This window comes from Carassius carassius, chromosome 1 (assembly GCF_963082965.1).
Source record: "Carassius carassius chromosome 1, fCarCar2.1, whole genome shotgun sequence".
Lineage (NCBI taxonomy): Eukaryota > Metazoa > Chordata > Actinopteri > Cypriniformes > Cyprinidae > Carassius > Carassius carassius.
The window spans coordinates 20326681-20348185 of record NC_081755.1 but is presented as its reverse complement, the minus strand read 5'-3'; the positions used below and the strand labels follow the sequence as shown (position 1 = coordinate 20348185).

Sequence of the window (21505 nt, the reverse complement as noted above, 5' to 3'; positions counted from 1 at the left end):
AAAAAAAGACCTGTATGTGTTACAAACACGCCAGGTTCCACCTCCACGCAATCACTACGCACGCCCTCACCGGAATACTAAGCACATCCACCTGATCCTCATCACCACTCAATCACCTCAGCACCATAAATACCACACACACGCACTCAATCAGCGTCCAGTCTCGTTCGCGACAAGGTCTTACCTGTATGCTAACTCTTAAGGACTAACTCTTCTTCTACTTACCTCTCTCCAGCGATTCTCCGAAGATCCAGATCCCCAGTGTGCGTGTGTGTGGTTCACCTTCCTCCTCTGACGTTTTCACCCAGCCTGCACGGATCCATCCCTCACTCCACCCTACACTACCTGCTCCTCTGATTGTGTCTGTTCAATAAACCATTCTGTTTGTTCCTCCTCAGCCTCCCGAGTGATCCGTAACAGAAGACCGGACCAACACCACCAGGCACAAGCATGAGCCTCACGGACCCCTTTCAAGATCTGGTTAATGCACTCCGAAGGACACTCACGGCTACAACTGCATCCCCAACACCAGCGAGCATTTCCGTCAACGATACCAGCACTTCCTCACCTTCCGTTCACGCCAGTCCCATGGCCCGGCCAGCGCCCTACTCTGGTGCGGCGGAGGAATGCAGCGGTTTCCTCCTACAATGCTCGCTGGTCCTGGAGATGCAATCACACTTGTACTCCACTGAGAGATCTAAGGTAGCCTTTGTAATTTCTCAACTGCAAGGTAAAGCACTACTATGGGCAGATTCAATATGGACTCAAAATAACCCAGTTATCCGGTCTTATTTCAGCTTCATCGACCATTTCCGTGAAGTTTTCGGCAGACCAGCTTGGGACTCTTCCATTGGTGAGAAGCTGTATAATCTCAAACAGGGGAAAATGTCTGTCAATGAATATGCCCTTCAGTTTAGGATTCTAGCGGCCTCCAGTGGATGGAACGAACTGGCTTCACTGACCACCTACCGTCAGGGATTGGAACCTCGAGTTGCATCTCGCTGCATACGAGGACACCATCAGGCTAGAACGATTCATCCAGCTGTCCATCCGCTTAGCCACTCGTATGCAGTCGTGCCTCGAAGAGCACCAGAGCCAGGCGTATTCCTCTACGCCACTCTGCCGACCAGAGGCCATCAGCTCCCCAGAACCAGCCAGTGAACCCATGCTACTAGACTCCTATTGTCTCTCTATGGCTGAACGACAAAGACGGCTGGCCCAGAATCTGTGCCTCTACTGTGCAGCCCTGGGGCATGCCATCGCTGTATGCCGCTTCCGTCCTCCTCGTCCCATGGTGAGTGCCATTCTCCCATCAAGATACCAAATGAAACCACTCACCACTGTTGTGACACTTACTGCCGCTGACATATCTCTTTCAGTTTCCGCCTTCCTCGATTCTGGGCGCCCTCTGCCGTCAGCTCAAGCTCGCTACCACGGTAAGGCCGTCAGCCTACCAAGTCCACACTATCACCGGCAAGCTGTTAAACAGGAGATGTGTGCGTCATAGTGTGGGTCCCATATCCCTCCAAACCGGACTACTCCATTATGAGGAAATCCATCTGCTGGTTCTGGAGGAATCCATTGCTGACGTGATTCTAGGGCACCCGTGGTTAGAGCAGCACAACCCCGTAATCTCCTGGAAGACGGGCGAAGTCCTGAAGTGGGGCGACGCCTGTTTCAAGAGCTGCATCTCAGGTTGTCCAGTTCCAGCCACACCTTCCCCTGAACCTCTTCCAGTCTGTTCCACATCAATAGAGAGCCCAGTGGAAAACCAATCCATCGCCATCCCTCACTGCTACGCCCCCTTCAGTGATGTCTTCTGCCCCAAACGGGCCCCCAAGCTGCCTCCACACCGGCCATGGGACTGTGCAATCGATCTGCTGCCCTGTGAACCAGTGCCTAAAGGAAGGATACACCACCCATCCATTCCTGAGGAGAAGGCCATGGAGGAGTACATCAAGGAGGCACTGGCTCAGGGTTATATTTGTCCATCGACCTCCCCTGCTGCTTCGAGTTTCTTCTTTGTGGAGAAAAAGGACAGAGGTTTAAGACCATGCATTGATTATCAGGCTCTCAACAATATAACAGTGAAGTTTAGGTACCCACTTCTCCTCGTCCCAGCTGCCTTGGTTCATTTCCGTGGTGCCACTGTGTTCACCAAGTTGGACCTCCGCAGTGCCTCCAACCTCATCCGGATACGAGAGGGGGACGAGTGGAAGACCGCCTTCATAACCACTACAGGCCACTATGAATACTGCGTGATGCCGTATGGACTTGTTAACGCCCCCTCCGTATTCCAGGACTTCATCCACGAGGTGCTCCGGGAGTTCCTCCACAAGTTCGTCCTAGTCTACATTGATGATATCCTCATCTACTCCCGGAGCCTGGCAGAACATCAACGCCACGTTGTGGAGGTCCTGCAACGCCTGAGGGCCTACCAACTGTATCCCAAGGCCAAAAAGTGCTCTTTCCATCAGCCCTCAGTGCAGTTCCTTGGATACAACATCAGCAGCAGTGGCATCCGGATGGATAAGGGGAAGGTAAACGCCGTCAGAGATTGGCCCACTCCAACCACCATCAAGGAGTTACAGCGGTTCCTTGGCTTTGCCAACTTCTACAGATGGTTTATACAAAACTTTAGTACCATCACCAGCCCTCTCACCAGTCTCCTCCGTAACAAACCCAAATCTCTCTCCTGGACTCCTGCCACCACAGAGGCCTTCCACATCCTTAAGGAGACCTTTACGACCGCCCCACTCCTGGTCCATCTCGATCCCGACCGACCCTTCGTCGTGGAAGTCGACGCCTCGACCACCGGAGTGGGAGCGGTCCTTTCTCAGCAGCAGGGGAATCCCAGTCGCCACCACTCATGCGCCGCCTTCTCCCGGAAACTCAACCCGGCGGAGGTCAACTATGATATCGGCAATCGGGAACTGTTGGCCATCAAACTGGCCTTGGAAGAATGGAGGCATTGGTTGGAGGGAGCCAAACACCCCTTTCTGGTCCTAACAGATCATAAGAACTTAGAGTATCTTCGAGTGGCCAAAAGATTAAATCCGAGACAAGCCCGCTGGGCTTTATTCTTCACCCGCTTCCATTTCACCATCTCATACCGCCCAGGGGTGAAAAATGTGAAGGCTGACACCCTCTCCAGGTGCTACGCCACCCGAAGAGAATCCCGAAACTCCGGAAACCATTCTTCCAGAAAGAGTCATCGTCTCTCCTATTACCTGGTCTGCTGAGACCCTTTCTCCTACCGAGCCTACCACCAACACCCCGCCGGGTTGCCCACCGGAACTTCAGTATATTCCCAGGACACGGCGCACTCCACTCATACACTCCGCTCACACATCGCTTGGCACTGGTCACCCGGGGGTCAATGAAATCCTCTCGTTGCTGAAGGAATGCTTCTGGTGGCCCAACATGGCCTCGGATGTCAGGAGGTACGTGAATGGATGTACAAGCGGCGCCATATCCAAAAGCCCTCGCCATCTTCCATCAGGCAAGCTCCATCCTCTGCCCGTTCCCAATCGCCGTGGTCACACCTAGGGATGGACTTCATAACCGATCTTCCTCCTTCAGATAACAATACCTGCATTCTTGTCATAGTGGATAGATTTTCTAAATCCTGTCGTCTTCTTCCTTTGAAGGGTCTGCCCACGGCCATGGAAACAGCTGAACTGTTATTTAATCATGTCTTCAGGTACTTTGGCATCCCAGAGGATATCGTCTCGGACCGAGGCCCCCAGTTCATCTCCCGGGTATGGAAGGCTTTCCACTCACTCCTAGGTGTGGCCATCAGCCTGGCCTCCGGGTACCATCCCCAGTCAAACGGGCAGATGGAGAGGAAGGTTCAGGAGATTGGACGCATCCACCAGAACTCCTGGAACCAGTTCCTTGGGTGGGCCAAGTAAGCACAAAACTCCCTTCGTCAACCTACCACCGGACTCACTCCATTCCAGTGCGTACTCGGCTAACAACCACCTCTATTCCTCTGGTCAGGTGAACCCTCGGATGTCCCCGCCATCGACTACTGGTTCCGGGAGAGCGAGAGGGTCTGGGACGCGGCACACCACCAACTCCAGCGGGCTTTACGCAGACGTAGAACAACAGCCGACCTTCGCCGATCAGAGGCCCCAACGTACCAACCCGGTCAGAAGGTCTGGCTGTCCACCCGGGACATCCGCCTGCATCTGCCCTGCCGCAAGCTAAGTCCCAGATTCATTGGCCCATTCACCATCATCGAGCAGATCAATCCGGTCACCTACAAACTCCAGTTACCCCCTGAATACCGGATTCACCCCACATTGAATTTAAATAGTTCACTCTTTACAGCAGATTAAGTTCACAAACAACTGACAGTTTTGACCTTAATATGATTTTCAGTTACAATAATTAATCCTAAATTTCAATATTAATAAATTACTTTTAATAGCATCAGACCTGCACGTGCGCGCTAATAAGATCTCCTGCTTCTTACTTGTGAATTCAGTTCACTGGAGACTCTCACTAAATGGTTCATTTGAATCATTGAGTTGTTGACTCTAGAACAGCGGCAATCGGATAATTCAAATTCGTAAACAAATCGTTTGGTGCGATTTGCGATCCGATTTAAAAGTTTCATTGATAAGACACGGTTCTTTCATTAATCAGACACTACCTCTGCATGAGGACTAATGATATGTTTTATGAAATGTAGTGAAAGATTATTTGTTTTTAATTAACTTTGGTTGAATGTATTTGCAATCAACTGTAGGCAACTGTACTTTGTTCACAATAGTGTGAAACAACTGGCCCATATAATCAGCCTCTTATATCAACATCAGGTCAATGAATGGGCTCTCCATGGGAGAGATCCTTTCAAGTCATCAAAAGGATACACTATCATTAGCTCTCCGTGGGGTGTTTATTGTATTGTTTGTAGCACATTTGTTAACAGGTATAAAGGTCTGTTCTCACAGACAGTACTTTGGGTTAAGACTGTTTGAAGGATGACATGCTAACATAACTGCTACACTGCTACCTTTAATAAATTCTTCTCCCCACAAGAACTTTGGTCAAGCTTACTTATTTTATGTATTAGAGTAATCTAGTACATTGGCGAGCCACCCAAACTACTGCTCAGTCAAATACAGCAAAATCTAACAATTTGGCGAGCCAACCAGGAAAGACTGACAAGAAGAAAACTAACTGCAACAAGAAGTGAACAAAAGAGTTTTGGAGATTCTACAGTTTTTGTGCTGAAGATCAACAGACAGCTTCTGGAACATAAGTTATTTGAATCAGCTTGATCCTGTCTCAAAGATTCTAATTTGGTGAGTGAAACTATCAGCTCTCCAAAAGACTTAAGTGAGCAGATCATTTGATGTATGTAGTGTAACCATAAGAACCAGTGTAGCACTGTTTAAGAATTTTTGGTTTAGGCCTTTCTCTTGAGTCTGTAGGAACCTTTTAAATGATTAAGTTAATTGTCATGAGACTGTAGGAGCTATAGAAAAAGTGTCTATAGCTTGGTCCAGTCCTCTTGAGTCTGTAAGAATCATTTAAGAAATAGGTTTAGTTAATTCTCATCAGACTGTAGGAGCCATAGATGTGTAATTATAGGCTTAGTCCTGTCCTCTGGAGTCTGTAGGAATTGTTTAAGAAACAATTTAGTCCGTTCATCAAGAGACTGTAGAAGCAGAGGCTTGGTCCGTTCTCTTTTTGTTTGTAGGAATTGTGTAAAAAAACTATTTAGTCCATTTCTCCAGAGACTGTAGGAGCCATAGATAGAGTTGGGACTGATGTTGCTGCAAAAATTGGGAATTCTTGACTGGGTGCTAATTCAGTATGTAACCCCCTAGAGTTTAACACTGTTTCAATCTGTTTAGTTGTATGCAGTACCGTAGTTTCCCTGTAGGGGCCGCTATACAAATGAGTAGACTGAGAAGAAAATATAGAGAGAAGAAGACTGTTGAATAGCTTATGAGCATGAGGTGATCAAGCGCTGCTTTTGAATTACTGAAAAAGAGTGTATTTTTCTGAACAAAAAGAGTTTAAACTTTCCATAAGTCTTGTGAAGTATGTTCGTGAGTCCAAAAGGAATTCCATTTGATTCTAGTGAGAATTTTCTGCGAACTCTGGTGAGTTTCTGTGTTTAAAGAAATGTTTAGTTGATGTGCTTTAACTGATTAATGATCAGAATTGTATATATGTTATACTAAATAGAAAAAAAAAACAGTCAGAGTTAAAATGTGATGTTTATTGAAAGTCAAAAGGTTTTTTGTATTTGAATTCACATTATACAAATGGAGATAGGGGAAACTGATAGATTTGATTCTTGATGCATTTATTTTATGATGTTTCCTGTACACATATGGAGGACAAATAATGTATTTATACATGAAAGTGTATTTTGAAGTTGCAGATGATAAATCTGTGGGTTGAGTAGACTTATTTGTGCTTAATTAGTATGCTCACGTGTACTGACGTTAATCTCACGTGTACTGATGTTAATTAGCTGAGCTAACACGTGTATAAACATGTGAGTGTGCTGTTGCAATCTCGTAAGGAGTTTATTGAATGAGAAAAGAAGAGAAAACATATTTGAATTTTTGAGAGATGTTAACTGTGAACTGTAAATTGTGTTTTGTGTAGACTGTTTTTTTTTGTTGCCTGATTCGATCCTGTGAAAAGATCTGTGAAGTGAGCCAAGGCGAGCCAGTCCCGTGATTTAGAGAAGGCCCTACTGCATTCCACTTGACGTCCAACCCGGACCAGTTTGCATCGTGGGATTCTGTGAAATTACAGCTAAGCTGTTGCTTTATACACACACTACCCAGGTAGTAGTAGAAAAAGGCCTTAAACATAATTAACTTTACACACACACTCATTTTCCAAGGAACGAGGAGAACTTTGGACATTTTATTTTATTATTTTTTATTTTTCCTTTTATTCTCAGACTTTGTGTACACAACCTGGACTAAATACTGCTTTTCCCCTTTTCAGAGTGTTGTGATGAGTCCTCAATATATTTTTTGTATTTAATTTGTTTTATGTACAATAAATGTGCTGGCTGTTGCTGATTTACACTATTTGGTCTAACTTAATTTCTATCCTCCCAAGAGTCGAACCTAGTCCTAAATATTCAGTGATACAACCCTTATGGTATTTGGTTGACTTTATCAAGTGTTACATAACCTTTTTGTGGCGAGCCAGCCAGGAGGATTTATTTAAAATAGCCGGTTACAAGCACATTTTGAGAGTGGTGAAGTTCTAAACTTTAGTCTCTGAAGAATTTTTTTTTTGATTGAGCACAATGAGTATGTCAGACATCGAAAAGTGTTACAATGTGAAAGCACGGCATTCATTATGTGTATTAGGCATTACTGATAATGACACAGATGACGACATTATTGCAACTTTTGAGAATTATGGGGTTATTGTGAAAGTAGTGAGAGTAGCCCCCCCTACTAAGCAGACAGGACAGCCCATCATTATAGTTGAGTTTGATGCACACACTCCTGTCACACTTCTTGAGCCTAATTTCCCCCTAGAAATTAAGAGTGTGCGAAACCCAGCAGTTGCATGGTATGCAGATAACATCAAAGTGCTAGCACAGCCATCAGCTCCGCCCCATGCCCAAGCACAAAGGTTATCCTTTGAGTCAAGTGATGACAGTGATTATGTTGTTCCCGAAGAGGTCTCTTCTGACAACAGTGACTTTATTCCAAAGAGGTACATAAAAAGACAACCACTTAAGAAGCCAAAGTCAATGTCACGTGTCCCTATCTCAGACAGCCAGCCTGATCCTGCTGTGAGGAAAAAAACACCAAAACCTGCCTTTAACACACTTACCAATGACGACCTAAACCCTCCTGAGATTCAGCGCATTGTAGTCGAGCACGTCATCAAAAATGATGCTTTTTCTGCCCAGACACACTCCAAATGGCTGCGTTCCTTCTCAGGAAAAGTACCAAAGCCCCCAGGTGAAGCTGATTTTGATACCTGGTGTCTTCATGTTGACCTTCTGTTGCAGGATTCTCTTCCAATAGATATCCAGCGAAGGAAAATCTTAGAAAGCCTCTTGCCACCTGCTTCTGATGTGGTTAAACAGCTTGGTTCTACAGCTCCTCCTAGAGACTACGTGAAACTCCTAGACTCTGCATATGGCTTAGTTGAAGATGGTGATGAGATCTTCGCCCGTTTCCTGAACACCGACCAAGATCCTGGTGAGAAACCATCTGATTACTTACAAAGTTTACAAAAACTGCTCAGTACTGCGGTTAGGAGAAATGGTCTAAAGCAGGCATCTGCGGATCGTCAGTTGCTGAAACAATTTCAGCGTGGCTGCTGGGATCACTCGTTAATACTTACCCTTCAGCTGGAAGCCAAAGCCAAGACACCACCTGACTTTGCAGAGCTTTTGCTGCTGCTCAGGACTGAGGAGGACAGACGTGCAGCAAAACTGGACAGGATGCAACGACACTTGGGCAGTTCAAAACACAAAGCTGCAATTCACAAACAATCTGTTGTTGACATGTCTCCTTACAGTGATTCAAGTGTGTTGCAGACCTACATTTCGGAAACAGAGGCTTTGAGAAAACAGGTGGCTGATCTCCAGATGCAGCTTAGATCCTCCAAATCTGAAAAAAAGAAGAAAACCGAGTCCAAATTGACAGAATACCCAAACACAGTGGCACCTAAAGTGGAGATGCAAGCTCAACAGGTAACAGCTAAATCACCAAAACCCTGGTTTTGTTTCAGATGCGGCGAAGATGGCCACATAGCCAGACTATGTGAAGGCTCCATTAACAAAGCCCTAGTAGACCAGAAATACAAAGAGCTTAAAGTCAAACAGGATGATTGGACAAAGAGAAACGGGATGCCTTTAAACCGGGTCGGGTTTCAGTAATGGGACATACTGGGGCCCTTTGCAGAAACAATCGTCCCAATGGATTAAATGAGGAAAGAAAAGAGAGTCAAGCTCATTCCAGTCTTCTAGGAAATGACAGTGAGTTAAATCCTAGTATTGTAGGTCCCAGATGCACTGCTGAAATTGTCATTGAAGGAAAGCCCTGTATCTCCCTTCTCGATTCAGGATCACAGGTGACAACTGTGTCCAAGTCTTTCTATGACACTCACTTGTCATCCCATCCGATCCTCTCCATGAACAATCTCATTGAAGTCAAAGGAGCTGGAGGGCAGACTGTGCCCTATTTGGGGTAGGGCACAGTCCTGGAGAAACCGAATTGCAGAAAAGCTCAATTCCATTACTGAGGTTTTTGCTTTGAATGATCTTGACTACGGACACACCACGGCAGTTAAGCACAGGATTCGCCTTTCTGACCTAACCCCTTTTAAACAAAGGGTAAGGCCCATCCACCCTTCTGATTATGAGGCTGTCAGACTTCACCTTCAGGAACTCAAGGACGCTAACATCATCCGGGAGTCTGAAAGTCCATTCGCTTCTCCCATAGTGGTCGTGAAGAAGAAAAATGGTTCTATTCGGCTCTGCGTAGACTACAGAAAGCTAAACAATCAGACAATAAAAGACGCCTATGCACTGCCAAACATTGAAGAACCTTTCTCCGCCCTAACAGGATCTAAATGGTTTTCTGTTATGGACTTGAAATCAGGGTACTATCAAGTTGAAGTTGAGGAAGAGGACAAATATAAGACCGCGTTTGTGACACCCATGGGATTCTGGGAGTTCAACAGGATGCCACAGGAGGTGACGAATGCACCTAGCTCCTTTCAGCCTGTTATGGAGAAATGTGTCGGCAGCTTGCATCTGAAGGAAGTCCTTGTCTTTCTTGATGATTTAATCGTTTTTTCAAGTAGTCTAGAGGAACATGAGGAATGCCTTATGAAAGTCTTAAACCAATTGAAAGAGTTTGGTCTAAAGCTGTCCCCCGACAAATGTCGTTTCTTCATGAAGTCAGTGAAGTACCTTGGACATATTGTTTCCGAAAACGGCGTGGAGACTGACCCCGATAAAATCTCAGCACTTACCACCTGGCCGAAACCCACTAACATCAGTGAGTTAAAATCCTTCTTAGGGTTCACTGGATATTATCGGAGATTTGTCAAGGACTACTCCAAGATCGCAAAGCCTTTAAATGCACTGACAGCTGGTTACTGTCCACCCAGAAAGAAAAAAGAGTCCAAACCTCTCTCCAGTGCTGACTTCAGGAAGCCTTTTGGCAGTAGATGGACATCTGAGTGTGATGTTTCCTTTCAGACATTGATTGAAAAGCTCACCACTGCCCCAGTGTTGGGGTTCGCAAACCCAAAGTTGTCATATATTCTCCACACGGATGCCAGTCTGCACGGCCTGGGTGCTGCCTTGTATCAAAACCAAGAGGGCCATCTCAGGGTTATTGCATTTGCCAGCAGAGGGTTATCAAATTGTGAAAGACGTTACCCCACCCACAAGCTAGAATTTTTAGCCTTGAAGTGGGCGATAACAGATAAATTCTATGATTACCTATATGGAGCAGAGTTCGTTGTCCTGACAGACAATAACCCGCTGACATATATATTGACATCAGCCAAGCTCGACGCTGCTGGACACCGTTGGCTTGCATCCTTATCAAATTTCAATTTCAGTCTTCAGTACCGAGCCGGAAGGAAAAATCAAGATGCCGACGGTCTGTCCCGGCGACCTCACCCTCAACCAGAAGTGGATTTCAGTTCCAAGACTGAGGATGAACGGATTTATAAATTAATTTCTCAGTTCATGAAGGAAGGAAATGGAACTTCATTCCCTAATGAGGCAGTAAAAGCCATATGTCAGAAGCACCAGTTACATGAGCTGGAGGAGGCAGAAAAAGAGGAAAGTTCTTTACCTGCTGCTTTGGGATGTTTGGCCATGAATGCTGATGCCATTCCAGCAGAGTTCTTACAGGCCGATCTACTCCCTGGATCAAGCACTCTCCCCAGAATGTCATCGGAAGAGTGGGTTGCTGAACAGTCAAAGGACCCCACAATAAGTAGGGTGAGAGAACTCTTGAATACCGGAAAGAGACTCCCTTATCGTGTCAGATGTCATGAACCTCGAGAAGTTCAGCTGATGCTCAGGGTGATGGATCAATTCACATTCATAGATGGAGTACTGTACAGAAAACGGATGAACCAAGGGAATTCATCCTATCAGCTTGTTCTTCCTCAGAAGTTCAGAGAGATTGCATTAGAAGCCCTGCATGACTCAGTAGGTCATATGGGAGAGGGAACGGACATTAGATCTTGTCCGCACACGTTTTTACTGGCCAAGGATGTACTCCGATGTTGAACGCAAAGTACATACCTGTGAGAGGTGCATCAGGAGGAAGGCCAGAGCCGAAAGAGCATTCCCCTTAGTCAATATAGAAACCAGCAGGCCTCTGGAACTTGTCTGTATGGACTATCTCTCTCTCGAGCCAGATGGACGTGGTACAAAGAACATCCTAGTTATCACAGACCATTTTACTAAATATGCTGTGGCAGTTCCAACAGCCGATCAGAGAGCAAAAACCGTTGCCAAAACTCTGTGGAATAACTTCTTTGTGCACTACGGGATTCCAGAGCGTTTGCACAGCGACCAAGGTCGTGATTTTGAGTCTGCTGTGATTAAGGACCTTTGTCTCTTGCTGGGGATAAAGAAGACTCGAACAACTCCCTACCACCCACTCGGGAATCCCGTAGAACGTTTTAACCGCACGCTCCTTCAAATGCTGGGAACTCTCCAAGAGGAAGACAAAGTGAGATGGCGGGACCACGTTCAACCGCTGGTACATGCCTATAATTGTACCAAGAACGATACAACTGGGTTCTCTCCGTATCAGTTAATGTTTGGGAGACAGGCAAGCCTCCCAATAGACGTGGCTTTTGGTATCAAACCAGAAGGGGAGAAGAAAGTTACCCACACAGAGTACGTCAAAAGGTTGCAAGAGAGTTTGCAAGAGAGTTACAAGATTGCTGTTGAACACAGTGAGAAGACAGCTCTTCGTAACAAACAAAGGTACGATCTGAGAGTGAGAGAGTCTACCCTGCATGTTGGGGACCGTGTCCTTGTCAAAAATGTGGGAATAAGAGGTAAACATAAGCTAGCGGATCGATGGAGCAACACAATCTATCAAGTGGTCAAACAGATAAATGAATCTCCTGTTTATGTATTGAAGCCTCTTAAGACAAATGGTCCAGAGAAAACTCTTCATCGAGATTTGCTTTTGCCCTGTGGATTCTTGACTTCCACCAATTCCACTGATGAAAGTGACAAGGAGGAGAGAAAGGAGAAGATCTCTTGTCCCAGGGAAACCTTTTTAGTGAATGAATGTCTTAACCCAGATGTTATTCAAGAACCTGTCACTGACCATGGAGCAGAGGTAGATTATTATTATTTCCCTCAAACCACACAAGACACATATCCTACCGTAACCATTATCAGAGAAGTGCCTTACAACAAACCCATGATTGAGAATGCAAGTGGGACCACATTGGATCCTAATGCAAGGCCATTTGAACCTTCTGGTAGTAAGGAGGATGTGCTCTTACCTGGAGAAACCCTGACAGAGGAAATCTTACCTGGAAAGTCCTTGGAAGTGATGATGAATAACTCACCTGTCAAGGAACTGGATTCAAAGTCCATGGATCGCAGTGATGATGAGTCCGATCAGGAGTTGCTTGTTAATGACACTGAACCTGTAGAGAAAAAGAATGAAGCAAGAGAAAATAAACAAAACAACAGCGAAACTGTGAATGAGGATTGTGATGTAGGAAATGAAGAAATACCTGTTCAAGAGATGCCAGAGCTCAGACGTTCTACACGACATAGGGAACAACCTGATAGACTGAACTATAAGTCATTAGGAAACCCTTTAGTATTAGTTATGCATTCCCTATTTGAAGGTCTAAACCAAGCTTTCACACAAGCTCTTGAAGCTGATACTTTCCCTCAAGTTAGAGCACTAGTGCCTGATACATCTGAACTCTTATAAATGCACTACATGCAGAGACGCATGCAGGTTCAGGAGGGGAGGATGTAACCCCCTAGAGTTTAACACTGTTTCAATCTGTTTAGTTGTATGCAGTACCGTAGTTTCCCTGTAGGGGCCGCTATACAAATGAGTAGACTGAGAAGAAAATATAGAGAGAAGAAGACTGTTGAATAGCTTATGAGCATGAGGTGAATTCACATTATACAAATGGAGATAGGGGAAACTGATAGATTTGATTCTTGATGCATTTATTTTATGATGTTTCCTGTACACATATGGAGGACAAATAATGTATTTATACATGAAAGTGTATTTTGAAGTTGCAGATGATAAATCTGTGCGTTGAGTAGACTTATTTGTGCTTAATTAGTATGCTCACGTGTACTGACGTTAATCTCACGTGTACTGATGTTAATTAGCTGAGCTAACACGTGTATAAACATGTGAGTGTGCTGTTGCGATCTCGTAAGGAGTTTATTGAATGAGAAAAGAAGAGAAAACATATTTGAATTTTTGAGAGATGGTAACTGTGAACTGTAAATTGTGTTTTGTGTAGACTGTTTTTTTTGTTGCCTGATTCGATCCTGTGAAAAGATCTGTGAAGTGAGCCAAGGCGAGCCAGTCCCGTGATTTAGAGAAGGCCCTACTGCATTCCACTTGACGTCCAACCCGGACCAGTTTGCATCGTGGGATTCTGTGAAATTACAGCTAAGCTGTTGCTTTATACACACACTACCCGGGTAGTAGTAGAAAAAGGCCTTAAACATAATTAACTTTACACACACACTCATTTTCCAAGGAACGAGGAGAACTTTGGACATTTTATTTTATTATTTTTTATTTTTCCTTTTATTCTCAGACTTTGTGTACACAACCTGGACTAAATACTGCTTTTCCCCTTTTCAGAGTGTTGTGACGAGTCCTAAATATATATTTTTTATTTAATTTGTTTTATGTACAATAAATGTGCTGGCTGTTGCTGATTTACACTATTTGGTCTAACTTAATTTCTATCCTCCCAAGAGTCGAACCTAGTCCTAAATATTCAGTGATACAACCCTTATGGTATTTGGTTGACTTTAACAAGTGTTACAAGTAGCCACTAATGTAGATTGAAAGAAATGTTCTAACTGAGTAAGAAGATGATGGCATAAAACCATGAAACTATAAGATTTGTCTGTGTAACTGAAAATGGTAAGTCTAACAGATTGCTGTGAATTTAAATTTGAATAAGTACCTTTAACAGTTCTAACAACTTTTGTTCTGTTTTCACACCTCTGGGGGCACTTTTCCTGTATTCGCCATGGCTGAGTCTGCACAAAACAATGGCAATAGTCATGCATTGAGGCCAACAACAGAAAGACATGGGACAGAACCTCCAAATGTTACCATTGATCAGATGTTGCAGAATCTGAATACATATCTGGACAAAAGGCTGGGACTGAGGAAGTGCCATGTTGACATCTGCCAGAAGTACAGCATCAAGTACTCAGAGAGTGGACTATGGGATTTGCTGGACATTAAAAGGGCTTATGGAAAGATGCAACGCTTAAGGACAAACACCAACAGAGATGGCTTGTCTGTAATTTTGCTCAAACAAATTCGACAGCATCTACAGAGATGTGACACTGACAAATTACAACATGAGAAAAAAGCAGAGAAAGCAAAGGTTCGAGCACTGGCTGAACAATTACAGACTGTAAAGAAGGACAAAGAAAGACTGTTACATGAGAATGACAAGTTGTTAACTTTGCTCTCCAAACGACTGGAATCAAAAGCTTCAAGCAGCTCTGATAACAGTGATTCAGATATCAACACACATAGTGAAATTACAAAGGACAAACTGAAGGTTAGACTTGCTCCTGTAATTATTAAGAACAGAAGGACTGAAGTTGAAACTGAAAATGAAGAGGCGTATGAGGAAGATGGTGAACAACGAACTCGCACAGTAAAAAAGGTAATAAAAAAATATGTTCCATACAGAACATACCAGCCAACTACTCCAGAGCAAGTTGACAAATGGTCAAAAGAATTGCCAGAGGTGTACAAGTGTCACGCTGCCTGGTCGAGATAGTGGTCGAGAGGAGGTCCGGCATCGCACTCCACCATGGCCCCCCTTCGACCCTGGGCTCGTGTGGGACGGATCGGAGCCGCTGTCTCACCATGGCGGACGGAGAGGGGAGAGGAAGCGCACGTCTGCCGAGCCAGCACCACTGCACAAGATGGCCGCCAGCTTAGCGCCGCTGCACAAGATGGCCGCCAGCCCAGCGCCACTGCGCAGAATGGCCACCGCCCCAGCGCCGCTGCCCAGGATGGCCGCCAGCTCAGCGCCACTGCCCATGATGGCCGCAAGTCCAGCGACACTGCACAAGATGGCTGCCAGCCCAGCGCCACGAGGCAAGATGGATGCCAGCCCAGCACCACAGCACAAGGTGGTCGCCAGCCCAGCGCCACGATGCAAGATGGCCGCCAGCCCAGTGTCACGACGCAAGATGGCCGCCAGTCCAACGCCACAGCACAAGATGGCCGCAAGCCCAGGGCCGCTGCCCAAAATGGCCACCAGTCCAGCGCCACGGCCCAAGATGGCAGCCGGTCCAGAGTTATGGCACAAGATGGCTGCTTGTCCAACGCCTCTGCACAGAATGACAGCCACAGTTGACCCTCCAGAGTCGGGTCAGGTGCTCGTGGACCTTCCAGAGTTGAGTCAGGTTCCCGTTGACCCTCGAGAGTCGAGTCAGGTTCCCGTTGACCCTCTAGAGTCAAGTCAGGTGCTCGTGGACCCTCCAGAGTCGAGTCAGGTGCTCAGTGACCCTCCAGAGTCAGGGCTAGTCACTGTTTACCTTCCAGAGTCAGGGCTAGTCACCGTTGACCTTCCAGAGTCAGGGCTAGTCACCGTTGACCTTCCAGAGTCAGGACTAGTCACCGTTGACCCTCCAGAGTCAGGACTAGTCACCGTTGACACTCCGGAGTCAAGTCAGGTCACCAATGATCTTCATGAGCAGAGTCAGGTCACCAATGATCCTCATGAGCAGAGTCAAGTCACCAATGTTCTTCATGGGCAAAGTCCAGTCACCAGTATTCTTCATGAACAAAGTCAAGTCACCATTAATCTTCATGGGCAAGGTCAAGTCACCAGTGTTCTTCATGGGTAAGGTCAAGTCACCGACTATCTTCATGGGCAAAGTCAAGTCACCATTGATCTTCATGAACAGATGCAAGTCACCAATGATCTTCATGAACAAATGCAAGTCACCAATGATCTTAATGAGCAAATTCAGGCCACCAATGATCTTCATGAGCAGAGTCAAGTCAGCATTGATCTTCTGGAATCCAGTCTAAACACCATGGGATTACCAGAGTCTCTCCACGTCTCTGTGGAACTACCAGAGCCTCCCCACGTCTCTGCTGAACTACTAGAGCCTCTCCTCATCTCGGCTGACATACCAGAGTCTTTCCTCGCCTCTGCGGAACTTCCAGAGCCTCGTCACGTCTCAGCCGAATTCTCTGAGCGCTCGACTGATCCTGTCGTGGCCATGGAGGCTACCCTTAACTTGTTCATGTTCTCTTTTTCAAACTTGCCTAACCAGACTTGCTCTCCTGTTAATTCGATCTCACTGTGGTGGTCTTCTGCGCCGCCCTGGTGGGCTTCTGTCCCGACCGCACGGATGCGGTGGTCTTCTGCTCTGCCCTGGGGGGCTTCTGTCTCGACCGCACGGATGTGGTGGTCTTCTGCTCCGCCCTGGTGGGCTTCTGTCTCGACCGCACGGAAGTGGTGGTCTTCTGCGCTGCCCTGGGGGCCTTCTGTCTTGACCACACGGATGTGGTGGTCTTCCGCTCTGCCCTGGGGGGCTTCTGTCTCGACCGCACGGATGTGGTGGTCTTCCGCTCTGCCCTGGTGGGCTTCTGTCTCGACCGCACGGATGTGGTGGTCTTCTACGCAGCCCTGGTGGGCTTCTGTTTTGACCACATGGATGTGGTGGTCTTCTGCTCCGCCCGGGTGGGCTTCTGTCTCAACCACATGGATGTGGTGGTCTTCTGCTCCGCCCTGGTGGGCTTCAAGTTATGTCCTTCCTGGACTTGTGTTTGTTATTGTTTTGTTTTCGTTTTTTGTTTCCATCCATGGACCTGGCCCTTCGTCCCTCCCCCTGATCCTCCGCCGGTCCACCTCCCTCCTGGGCCCCTTGTTTTTGTGTTTGCATTTCTTGTCTCGGTTTCCCCATTTTACCTGGTCCTCTTGTCTCTGTTTCCCCATTCCCCCAAGAAGGATTGGTGAATCTCAAGAAAACATTGAAGCTGGATGGGAAGCGGTTAAAACATTTTTATTTGAACTGAAACCTGCAGAGGTGAATTGGGCCAAAATTACCTCTTGTGTGCAGAAGACAGGAGAAAGTGTTGCAGAGTTTGAAGAACGCTTCAGACAAACTTGGATGGAACATGCTGGTTTGAACAACAACATTGAAGAACTCTGTGAAGACACTAGCATGCCTCTTAAAACCACATTTGTGAATGGACTTAAACCTGAGGTTTCTAAAACTCTTAAAATCAGGTATGATGACTGGGACAGCACTGGAACAACATTTATGCAGATTGTAGAATGGTCAGCAAAGATTGAAAGAACACAGGAAGTCGATCTCAGAGTTTTACAATCCAAAACCTTGTCATACAACAACAGGACAATGGGATACGAAAAAAGTGAATATCAGAGACACTCAAGAGAGAAAACTCAGGAAAGATTTAGACATTGCAACGAGGAAGGACACTGGATTCGTGATTGTAAGCTGAGTTTGAGACATCAAAGTGGTGATGACAACCAATGCCTTAAGGAAAACCAAAAGGAAAATGGACTATGCCTATTTGAACATGTCACAGGCCGGCCCATGTCCACTGAAAATCTAACATCTGACAGCCTTGTCCAAACTGATGAAAGACTCAGCCTGGCAGCACACAATGCCAAGAATCAAGTTTTGGCACCTCCAAAGGGTCGCCATGGTATTGTGCCCAACAAATGGGTAAAGATAAAAAAAACTGATGTGTCACAACAAGAATACAGATGGGAAAGAGAAAATGATGATCTTTCAGTAACTGACACAGCAGTTAAGGCACAGGGAAACAATGAGTGGATTGATTTGAATTTGCCTAGTGATGAGGGATAGATGGCAGTAGTGTTTTACAGAGTCCAGATATGGCGGGACTAGGGTTTGTAGGCCCTAGCTTGTGCTGAGGACGAAGACATGAACATTTCACCACTGATAAACACTGTAGTGTCCTGCCAACATTAAATAGGGACAGTTTTATTGGTAATTAGGCATATTTTGTTTAAACTATTTCTTTGGAAAGATTTTTTTTCCCTTTTCTCTGGTGTGATTGTAGGTGTCCCAGCGTGTCAGAGGATGAGCAAAGACATCCAACGCTTGGACCAAACTGCACTGGCCACCTAGATAAACATGCCTGAACACCTACACCACTTCCAAAAGATGGCAACATTAAAATAAAAAAGAACTGAGGCATTCAAGATAATGCAAACCTCATCATGAACTCTAATTCTGTCATCTTAAGTAAGGGAGCCTGTATGCAGCATTCTGTATTCATGATTACTGAAAAGTATTGCAAGAAGGAACCTGTATACAGCATTTGTACATGACTACTAAAATTATAACTGTTTTATATGTTCTTTCTATTATGTGTGATCAAAAATTATCAAAGTAATAATATTTGTTTTTAATTAACTTTGGTTGAATGTATTTGCAATCAACTGTAGGCAACTGTACTTTGTTCACAATAGTGTGAAACAACTGGCCCACATAATCAGCCTCTTAGGTCAACATCAGGTCAATGAATGGGCTCTCCATGGGAGAGATCCTTTCAAGTCATCAAAAGGATACACTATCATTAGCTCTCCATGGGGTGTTATTGTATTGTTTGTAGCACATTTGTTAACAGGTATAAAGGTCTGTTCTCACAGACAGTACTTTGGGTTAAGACTGTTTGAAGGATGACATGCTAACATCACTGCTGAAGAACTTCTACACTGCTACCTTTAATAAATTCTTCTCCCCACAAGACCTTTGGTCAAGCTTACTTATTTTATGTATTAGAGTAATCTAGTACATTGACGAGCCACCCAAACTACTGCTCAGTCAAATACAGCAAAATCTAACAGTAGTGAAGTAAAAAGTACGATCTTATGCTTTAGAATATATTGAAGTAAAGTAAAAGTTACTCAAAATAAAACTACTCCAGTAAAGTACAGATACTTGAAAAATGTACTTAAGTACAGTAACGAAGTAAAACAACTCTGTTACTGAATACCACTGATCCTTTGCTGCAGACTTAAAATAGCACTTTCAGAAAGTATTTCATAATAATTTATTCTAGATCATGACAAAAAGATTAATAATTCTGATAACCTGAAATTTGAGCGGGACTCAAATGTAATGCATTTGCTGTTTTGTTTGTAAAGTTACTCCAGTGAACTAGTTTTTGTCGGTTTCTATTCATTTCAAAGCAAACAAGCATTCAATCATCTACACTTCTTAATCTATAGTATATAATCTTCACAATATCTATAGTACAATACAGACACAAGCAGCAGTCATCATGCAGGGTCCAAGCAGCAATTGCCCAGGTGCATGATTAGAGATCTGACTCAAATGAACCTCATAATGTGTTTTTTACAGGAAAGTCCTACTTGAATCTTCACTGAACATTTGATGGTTTGATGAAACAAGTTACAGCAACACAGCTGTCAAAAAGATCAACTGACTTCAACAAGAAATCTCTCTCTCTCACTGTTTAAAGTAGAAGTCAGAAATATCCCTCTAAACATGTTTCCTGTCATAAACTGTGATCGTAATACATGTGATGTAAGTGTGTAGTGCCTGTTTTATTATTCAAATCACAATAGTAATAGTAAAATTTTATAATATATTATCTTGAAAAAGACAAATAAAACTGTGTGTGTCAAACTGTCACAGTGTGTGCTATAATTGGTACCACTCGGATATACCATATCGGCTACCGGCTACCAAATATCTCATTTTGAACTGGACTTTCAGCTTTGTAACTCTGCAGATCTTTTTTATGCAAAATTACAGACTAACTAAAGTTGAAAAAGTAAAAAAGCATAATATCACCCATTTAAGAAAAACATAATAGCACCCCTTTAAGAAAAACTAACAAAATTTAAAATGTAAAATATTTTTGCTTCTCACAGAGGCACCGAGGACAATGAGCTTGTGGGGATCACAGCTGGATCTAACTGAGAAGCTTAGAAAGGGACTTTCCCTTTCGCGATCATCGGCAGCAGACAAGTGTGAACTTCAGGAGGAAGATGTGTTGTCATTAACCCTTTCTGATGCTGAAGTTAGTGCTCTGCTGGGTTCTGCCCAGGAAGAGCAGGAGATATATGAGGATAGCGAAGAAGCTGAGGCTGAGCCTTCTCAATCCTCCTGCCCTGCGTATGTGGAGCAGTCAGAGGTTATGGATCGCGCCACGGCAAAGTTGGACTTGCCATGGAAGCGTGCCAGCAAAGTGATGCCGCGAGGTCGCCTTGACGAGCATTATTTGTCTGACCATAGCCCTCGGCCCAGGTGAGCCTTCCATTCTTGTCTGATTTACATGCAGAAGTCGAAAAAGAATGGAAGAGGCCATTTTCTTCTCGCCACCATCGGTTTCAGCATACGAGTTATGCCAACATCAAGGCGATGCGCGAAAACGACTACGAGAGGATGCTCCCTGTAAAAGAGATGCTGGCCAGCTATCCCTCTTTGGGGGAAACATCCTCTCTTAAATCTCCCTCTTTGCCATCTAAGCCCCTCCAGGATACATCCTGCTAAAATGGCCCTGAGGGGCCTCCTGGAACCGCTTAGTTGTGCTGTCGCATCCAGCGGGAAGTGGAGGTGGTATTACGGCAGTCTTCCTGTATATAATGCCTCAGGTGATGCTCCCCTTACCAGTGGTTTGCAAAATTTGAGCTTGCCTCTCCAGTGCGGTTCAGCACCTCTGCTATGCTTAGGAACCTTTAAGTACACACGCTTAGCTCTGTGTACTTTCTTCAATCCATGTAAGTTGTAAGTGTGCACGCAAGACTCTGCACACTTTGCTAAAATCCTGTATGGTAAGGGTTACGTGCTCAGCTTTGTTCTCTTTTCGAGATGGTTAGACCTTGGTTCCTTGGGCTCCATTAAGCCAGCGTGTATTTGTTTATACACTTCAAGCATCGCTTTCCTCAACGTGAGGGGCTATCTGGGCGATTCTCGTGGTAGTTTAGCAGAGCTCCCCTTTTCCAGGAAGGGTCGCCTATGAGTGCACTACTCTGAATTCTGAGTTCTCCTCTCATATGAGACTGAGTTCTCTTTTCCCCAGAGCGCTCCAGCATTATTTCCACAGATCGAGTTAATGACTCTTAAACATATTGTTTGTGATGCACCATTCCATTTATGAACTGCTCGATCAGAGTGCCACGAGAGCCCTTCCTTAGAACAGTATTTGAAAATCCATGTTATGGTAAATGTGCACATGAAGTCTTTGCACACTTTCTAAAAAAAATC

General features: G+C 45.0%; 2 protein-coding genes across 2 annotated transcripts in view; one reads left to right on the top strand and one right to left on the bottom strand.

The window, feature by feature from the left end:
- The window catches only part of st6galnac2 (ST6 (alpha-N-acetyl-neuraminyl-2,3-beta-galactosyl-1,3)-N-acetylgalactosaminide alpha-2,6-sialyltransferase 2), a 162671-nt gene that overhangs the window by 72034 nt on the left and 69132 nt on the right, over nucleotides 1-21505 (top strand). The gene's annotated exons all lie outside the window — the stretch shown is intronic.
- LOC132141097 (NLR family CARD domain-containing protein 3-like) overlaps nucleotides 1-21505 on the bottom strand; it is a 68241-nt gene that overhangs the window by 22719 nt on the left and 24017 nt on the right. The window lies entirely within an intron of this gene.